The sequence below is a fragment of the Geospiza fortis genome, unplaced genomic scaffold, assembly GCF_000277835.1.
Source record: "Geospiza fortis unplaced genomic scaffold, GeoFor_1.0 scaffold23, whole genome shotgun sequence".
Classification (NCBI taxonomy): domain Eukaryota; kingdom Metazoa; phylum Chordata; class Aves; order Passeriformes; family Thraupidae; genus Geospiza; species Geospiza fortis.
Genome location: NW_005054303.1, coordinates 2,303,928 through 2,312,841, shown reverse-complemented (window position 1 = coordinate 2,312,841; position 8,914 = coordinate 2,303,928).

The following is an 8,914-nucleotide window of genomic DNA, read 5'->3' as shown; positions in this document are numbered from 1 at the left end:
CTCCAGACCCAACCTTGATCCATAGAAGCCCTGCAGGTGGCAATGCTTCTGCCCAGCCCTGTCCCTTGCCCTATCCTTACCACAGCAGACCCAGCTCAGGACCAGGCAGTTTTGCCTCTCTTCACCAAAGATGGCAAGGGCAGGTCCCCATTTTGCTCTTGGCTGTCCTCAGCAACTTCAGTTGGCCTGCTCAAGGCACGCTCTTGACCACTGCTACCTCTTCAGTCTTCACTCTACAGCAGAGGAACCCAGGAAGAACAAGCAGCTGCAGCAGCTTCCCCATCCCCTCCCTCACCCCCTGAGACAAGCTGCTCCTCCTGGGGAGAGAAAAAGTCACCCTTTCTTCCACAGGACCTGTCACGTCCTCCTGACCAAGGATTCCTCATGGAGCCTTCCAGCTGGCACCAGGCTCCCCGGATGAGCTCAGCACACTCACTGGTACTCACCCCATACTCCATTATTATCAGTTGCCTTCTCCCACTGCCTAAGAGCATGAGAAAAGCAGGTGCAAATCTCTTTTCAAGAGAGGCATGGGCTTTTTCCTCAAAAAAATCAGTTTCTCTGTAGCATCCCTATGGGATTGGAAGCATATGTGCCCTTTTGCCTCTAGTTTGAGGGAGAGCAGAGGATGATGAGCAGAGTGCACAATACTGCCCATCTTCTAAAATGATCCCCTAGAACTAGTTTCTTGGGGAAAATACTCTCAGTCAACAACAAAATAAAGCTCTTTGTGAGCATCTGAAGTTTACAAATTAAGAAGATGGTAATTTTTTTTATTGCAGCTGGTTTAACATGATCATTTTTATAAATGCGGAACAACTGCTCATACACACATTGGCTGGAAATGCACGGTTTGCACGGGAATGCAGGCAGAAGTCCCAGTTTCATTCCCCAGTGTGGCTTTGTCACACACACTTCATGGAATCACTGTTGCTGTTACTTGCTCAGTAACATGTTCCAGTCAGGTAGAGATTGATATAAACACTACTGTGTATGTTATGCAAAGGTTTAATCAAGTAATTAAAATCTGAAGAGGGGAAGAAAGTAGAGAAAGTAGAAAAAACTTCCATGTTTTTAAAAGCAGGAACTCATGCTGGGAGAAAAATTTTGGTGCATAGAGAATAAAGACTACCTAACAATGGTAAATTTTCTTTATGTTAAATTGCTGGCAGATATTACTGAAAAATATTCAGCTTGTGCAGAAAACTAGAGAGCTATGAAACAGCAAATTTGGGGGATTCTTTTTTTAATGGATTTATTTAGTAGTCAGACTAAGAGTTAACTATTGAAGCAGAAAAAAATTAAATTTTCTTCATTACCTTTTTGTTTACTGGGTACATTCATTTCAATGGGTCAATGCAAATAACCAAAGACTTTTGAAATTTACTTCTTTTTCTAAGCATTGTTTTACATTCAGAATGGCAAAAACTACTTGTGATTAGCCATAAGAAAGTTCATTTAATCTGAATTCAAATGCTCAGAACAAACCTTCTTTGATACCCGAAGCTTTGCAAGATGTGATGTGGCACATGAACAGAAAAAATCCTGCACTCACACCTTGGGTGCCTCACAGCCACGAGTGACTGCCCCAAGTGGAACTTCCTGCTACACAGTGGCCACACAGGGACCTCCACAGACCTGCTGTGGTGACCAAGTATACACACAACACACACTGTATTTAATCCTGCTGACCCTGACTGCATTACAATTATACAGTGAACTTACTGTTGTCAGTCTGGCAAATCCTGTGCAGAATGTTCTAGTATATTTCTCCACTGCTAGCTCAAGTGGGCAGGAGAGGTTTAGAACCAGAATTTACATCAAATCTCTCCTGACTACAGGTTCCAGTCCTGTTCTCATCTTTCACTACCATTTATAATTTCTTCTTTCTTCAGAACACATTTTATGTCCCATGCAGTGGAAAACATCCTAGGCTTCCAATCAAAAGTAGTATCAGTTTCACTAGACATTTAAAATAAAGAGCAACTACTGTAGACAATCAACATAAAACACAGTTTATTTCCAACCATTTGCCTAATTCACATGCAGACTGGTTTATATTAATTACACTGCATTTAAAAATAGCTTGGTTAGCTTTTAACCTTAGCAGTATTGCTATAGAGCTGAAGCTACACTGGTTAATATAATTTCATTTAGAGAAATGTGGTTAGGTAGGTACTGAACACTTCAGAGACTTTCCACAAAGAAATATTTATCCATTCAGTAACCTTTCTGCTGCACTCATCTTACCCACATGAACATTTCATCTGTAAATCCCATGTTTGAAGACTTACTCTCCTGAGCACATCAGTCAGGAGAAAACACTTGGTAACACAACAAATATAAAAACATAACAAGCAAATAATACAAGATTACAGTAATAACTGAAGTATTCTCCTGTACTATTTCAAGCTAGAATACTGAAGCCTTAAATAATTCCCACATTTTAGCACTGACACAGAACTCCCATACACAGAGTATATAAGCATGGGGAAAAGCTGATTTGCAAGAGGTAGAAAAGGTTTTATAAAATATTCAGGCACAATTCTTAGCAGTTTTAAAAGCCATCAGAAAGTTATAAAGTAATAATGACCACTATACATGTATTTGTACAAGTTCTGTTTATTTTTACCCTTCAGAATAAAAGTATATTTCATGCACTCTCATATAATCTTTTTGCTCCTATATTGTTGGAAAACTGTTTTTCTCCTATACTGTATGTGATTACACAGGTTTTACAGGCTCTCAGGATGTTCTATCATCAGAAGTTAAACAGAAAAACAGATGCACTATTACTTAATGCTTTTTCAGTAGAAGCAAGGGAATGCAAATGTTGTTTGTATAGGTTCATGTATCAAAGAACAGAGAATAACACATGTAAAACCCATAAAAATATTATTAGTTCTTTTGGTTTACTCCCACCTCAATGAAGAAGAGCGCTTTTAGAAGTGAACTTTTTTAAAACACAAATTTTCACAAACATTTGCTTTACAGTGCAGTGGTTATACTCAAATTTTCACAATACCCATAAATCAAAATACCAAGATCACTACATTTACCATGAGCTAAGAGACATTCACTTAGTGTCAGCTCAAACAGATGCTTTCCTCGACCTAAAGTATGTAAGGCTTTATGGGCAACAAGTTCTTATCAAAGATTTGCTTTATTCCTGTCACAGCATTTTTTTTTCTCATGTTACTTTTTCTCTTGGTCTTTTTCTGCATCCAGCAGCGCTGAACGGATTCCCAGTTTCTTCAGCTCTTCTACAAGATCTCCATTCTGATGCATCTGGAGGAGTATATCACAGCCACCAACAAATTCACCATTGAGGTACACTTGTGGGATGGTAGGCCAGTTGGAGTAGTTTTTTATTCCTGAATAAGAAAAAAAAAAATTATTAGAGGTTTCCCCCCTCTCCTAATAGAATGGTATTTTAAAAGGAATGCATTGCTTCCACCTGACTCCACCACTGATATTTCAACTTCTTTCCCATAAAGGCAAAAAGATGTCTATATAACAGGACCACTATCAGAAAAAAAAACCTGTATTAGAGTTAGGTTTGTTTCTCACCCCAACTCAAAGATGTGGGTTGAAAGATATGGGGTCAGCTCCTCTACTGACTTCAAGCAGGGACTGGAAAAACACCACATCTCTTTTTACTCCCAACAAGAAAACATGACTCTTTCAATCAATTACAGAAATGAGAAGTATTGAAAAATATTGAGAACTGTTTACTTTCTGTTATATTTCCCACAGGGACTTTAAAATATTTTATACTCTTACTGAACTCATACAGTTACTACACTTATTCCTGCAATTTCAACTGCAAGATACATTTGCCCCTGTAGAGGCCTTATGAATTTCAAATTGCTTTATCTTTCAATGCCAGACCTGCCAGCACATGGGAGGGGCACAGAGGCTGAAGTCTTTTTAAAAGTGCTCATTTAACAAAACACAGCTCAAGTCACAATTATGAAGTACAGAACTAAAGTTTAAAATCATACTTCACAGAAGGCAAATGTAAGACCACCCAAAAATATAAAGTGATCAGCTGATACACACACTGGAACAGCTTGCACTTAGACATCACAAGAAATTACACAAGAATCTTTGTATCTAATTTGCCACTTATTTAAATGATCCTTCACACAATGCCATTTCTGTAGCAAAGGAAATAGCTAAAACCTACTGTACCTATTTTTATAACACAACCACAAGTATTTGATTAGATGACAAGTTTTGAATTCAACATTTTTATGTATTTTCAACATGCAGTGCCTGGAATTTTTCCAACAAAGGCATGAAAGTAAACTTAAGGCACCTTTTCAGAACATCAGAGCCAACTCCCCACCAATAAATATTAGACCTGAGTAGCTGATAGCACAAGAGAACTTGTTTTCCCCTTTGAAAACATTTTAGTCTCTAGAGACTAAAAAGACAAAACCCAAAATACTCAAGGTAAAAAAATAACCATGTAAGGAAACGATGCTTGCTTTATTGGAACTTACACCACTTTCTTTTTTAGTAAATATGTATAAATGCAAATATATACAGTGGGATTTTTACTCTAATGTATAAAAGATGAATTATAGCTAATAATTAATTCCCCTTAGCAAAATACAACATGCTTTAAAAATCCACTAAAATAATAGCAACCTAGAAAAAAAAGGTGTTGTGACTAAGTGTTCCTAACCACTACATAGGTCAGCTAAGAGATTTTACTCTGACTTCAGATTTTGTGCATGTACAACCAATGTTTCATAAGCCCAAACCAGAAAGTTTAGCATATAAATCAAGGCCAAAGGGAACCCATACCCATGCAACCTCCATCATCACCACTTGTAGTTTCTTCCTTAGTTTGCAGAACTTTGAAGCTTTGATGTCAACTTCCACTTTTCAATACTTTTCTTAAATGCCCTCTGGCCTTTGAGTTCTCCAAACTGCTTAAACTGCCCTAAATATCCTTTAGCCCATCAAAGTTTTAATGAAAAACCATGTTCCACGATTAAGACACACCTAAAGATGACCCTGATCAAAGAGCCACTGCAGATATGAAATAGGGCTCATTTTTCTTAAGATACTGCAATGCTAAACACGAATTGAGAACCAAGGGCTCTGCATTATAAACCTTCTGCTAATGAGCATTCCAAGGGAATATTTACACCAATAATTCTTTCACAGAAATATTTTCTTCAAGGACCCAACTGTACACACATACAAGCACTGATAGTACTCTCAAGGACCTATCCAGCTTCAGATAAAAATAAGAATACCATGAAGCTCATTTGCATTTCTTGTGCTGGAGAAGCTGCTTTAAATGCCTCGGTGCTGGGGCTCTCCCAGGTCACAAACTGAACCCTCCCTCCACTGGGCACCAAGCCTCCCCCCAGGGCAGCAGCCACTGACACTGCTGCAGCAAGTCAGCCTGGGCTGCACTCGGGGTGCATGTCTGGGATGATTCTTCTGGACGTCCCAAAGGATCTCCATCCCCCCTCTGCAGACTAGCTCCTTGCTTGTACTGCTGTTTACTTTGGAAAAACACTTCACAGGTCAGGGCTTCAGTCTGACAGCTCTGGTAGCACATTTAAAGTAACTGTGAAACCAGGACTGGTGCAAAGAGCTACTGAAACAGGTACCCAGCACACTCCCACCCCCCTCCCCAGCTCCAGTTACCAATTCTCAGCCTCTCTTGGCAGCATTAGCACTAATGAAGGATGGGCCATGTCAAAGAACTGAATCAAGCAACACTCATTCCTACCATACTTGCTCCAGAAAAGCAACACATTTTTATGGATATCACAGAATCATTAAGGCTGGAAAAGACCTCTAAGATCACCAAATCCAACTGTTAACTCAGCACCATCATTTACCAGTAAACCTTGCCCCCAAGTGTCATATCCACATGCCTTTGAAACACTTCCAGGGATGGAGATTCCAACACTTCCCTGTGCAGCCTATTCCAAAGCTTGAGTACCATCAGAACTGATACAAGCTTTACTGAGGAAAGGCTAGCCAAGGCTGGGAGAAGGATCAACACCTGCCTGGCAGCATCCCATGCTTAAATGTAAAGACAACAATGAAAATAATCTGAGGGTAAACTACCCCAACAGTTTAAACCACCAATTTTCCAGTATCTAATCCCAAATGTCTCCACCTCAGTAACTGGAACCAGTCTAACACTGTCCATCAGCTGAGAGCTGACTTAGAGAAACCTGAACTGCCATGGAGCCCAAGTGAGTGCCAAGGTCTCTTAGACCAGCTTAGGTAAGGATTTGATAAGGAAAGTGGATCTTCAGCTCAAATTCACAGATCACATGAAGTACCGATAACTTTAGTTTCACAGATGTGAGTTTTTAGGTAAAGAGGCAAGCAGGGGAGCTGTTCTAGCTTTACAGCTTGCAGTATTTTAACACAGTGTATGTTTCACTAATGAAACTATAACTAGCTAAAAATAAGGTGTTTCAATAGATACAGGCAAGAAACCAACAAGCAATCCAGACACACCTGAATTACTCTTTCTCCAACAGCCTGCCCCTTCTACAAATGTATAAACACACATTTATTTAAACATTGAAGTTAGGCTCAGGTGAACACAAAGCTGGTGGCCAGCTCTCATACAGTAATGTCCTTGCAGATCAGTCTTGTGCTGATGTACTTGATACTTGCACAGCTAAAGGTTCCACACCCCCTCACCAGCCCCCATGCAGAGCAGATTAGGTTCACAGAGAGAGCCTAGGAAAGGCTCACATGGTGCATATCTAAATGTTTGGCACTCGAGGCCAGATCCGACCCTTCAGGCAGTCACTGCTGAAATACAGTTGGCAACTTAGACAACTGCAACTTTGAGCAGCTCTGTCCTCTCCTCTGTCAGACTGTCACCCACAGAAGCAGGCACCTCCTGGCTTTTTAGGGTGCTGTAGGTAATACAGCTGAAGCAGTACAAGAATTCTGCTGTGACTGTATCATTCCCCAACTCAAAGCTCCACTCTTCGTGCTAGCTCTGGCACTCAGCTCACTGTACAAACTGCTGCTTCAACTTGCAGGCCCAGTGATCCAGTTAATAAAATGAGCTGGCCCTCGGCATAGCTGGATAGGTGCCAAAGCTGGTGCATGGAAAGGACCAGAACAACTCCTTTAGGCACCTGAGAACCAGCAGGATATTGTGCAAGGGCACACTCTGTAACTGCATTCTGTGTAGCTTAGACACTGGAGGGCTTGATCAAGACACTAATTTCAATTTAAAGCTCTGGTAGCCAGGAGGGCAATAACCTCTCTCCTTGCCTAGCACAAGCCTGAGTTCATGTGGAGGAAAAATTTAAGTTACATGGTCTATTCACATGGTCAAGTGCTCAGGGACTTATAAAGGCACTGCCCATTCAGAGGCTCACAAAAGCCCCCTCAACCAAAAGTGAAATGCTGATGGCTTGATTTCAGGGTTTTGTTTCCTCCTTTTTAGTTTGTGGGAAGAGATAAGAGTTTGTACTAGCAAACTGTACAATTAATAAATTCAGGTTTGTAAACAAAGTTTAGAAAATTACCATGATTCATTTGAACAAAATCAACCTTCAGTAACAAAAAGAATGTCATTACACAGAAATTCCAGTATCTAAGCTTTTATACCATACCAACTATTATAGTTGTGAATTGAAAAGCAAACAAGGACTGGAAAAATCAGCCTTTTAGCTAAGAGCTAATAAAAAACTGAGTTAGTCAGATGACACCAAAACCAAAGGAGAACAAAGTCACCTGATACATGCCAGCACGTGGCTTTACAGAACATTTTAGTGTATTATGGGCAAGAACTGTTAATGCCACACACATACAAGACTAATTACTATGTACTTGCAAGTATTTTTTTGTTTTAAAACTTTCCCAAATAACCGCATAAAACCTCAACAATCAGCTATGCTCACTGAAGAGGGAAAGATGAAAAGCATTACCAGAACAGATTACTAGCTTTCCACAACTGGCAAAAAAACTTTATATAGAATAGCTACTACCACTTGTGCAGTAATGGCGAAACTATTACTAAGTATATCTTATGCAAATGATTAACATAAATTTGCACTTTATCAAGAGAATCCCAGCAGGCAGTATCAGCTGGGAATCAAGTAGTGCAAGTCCAAGCCATACATGAAATTTCACCATACTGTTCACAGGGAAGACAAAACCTGATAATGAAGTATTCCAGGGGGCTTTAATGCAGCTCTCTATCTCTGACCCAGGCAAGGCAGCGTGGCACAAAGAGCCCGATCTCCAATCATCACCCTGCACCCACAACTGTGCTCTGCTGATAACTGAGACCTCTTGAACACTATGAGGGTCACAAAAACCAAACCAGGGCGTCTGGGCAGCAACCTCAATGGCACATCTCTGTGATACACTTCCAGTTCTACTGACACCCAAACAGAATCACAGAATTAATTAGACTAGAAAAGACCTCTGAGATCATCGAGTCTAACCCATGACTGAACACACTAAACACCATCCTGTCAACTGGACCATGGCACTATGTGCCACATCCAGTCCTTCCTTAAACACCTCCAGGGACGGTGACTCCAACACCTCCCTGGGCAGCCCATCCCAATGCCTAATCACCCTTTCTGTGAAGAAATTCCTCTTAGTATCCAACCTAAGGCTCCCCTGGCACAACTTACAGCTGTCCTCTTGTTGCCTGGGAGAACACGCCGATCCCCACCAGGCTACAGCCGCCTTCATGCAGTTGTAGAGTGCAATACGGCTGCCCGTCCCATGCACCACGGACTGCTCCAGGTGAAACACCGCCAAACCCCCTCCGCCGCTCCTCACAGGACACGGGCTCCAGACCCTTCCCCAGCTCCGCTGCCCTTCTCCCCACCATCTACCCCCGTTACAAAATAACAGAGGCCAACCCAGCCTACCCAACAAAGCCAGA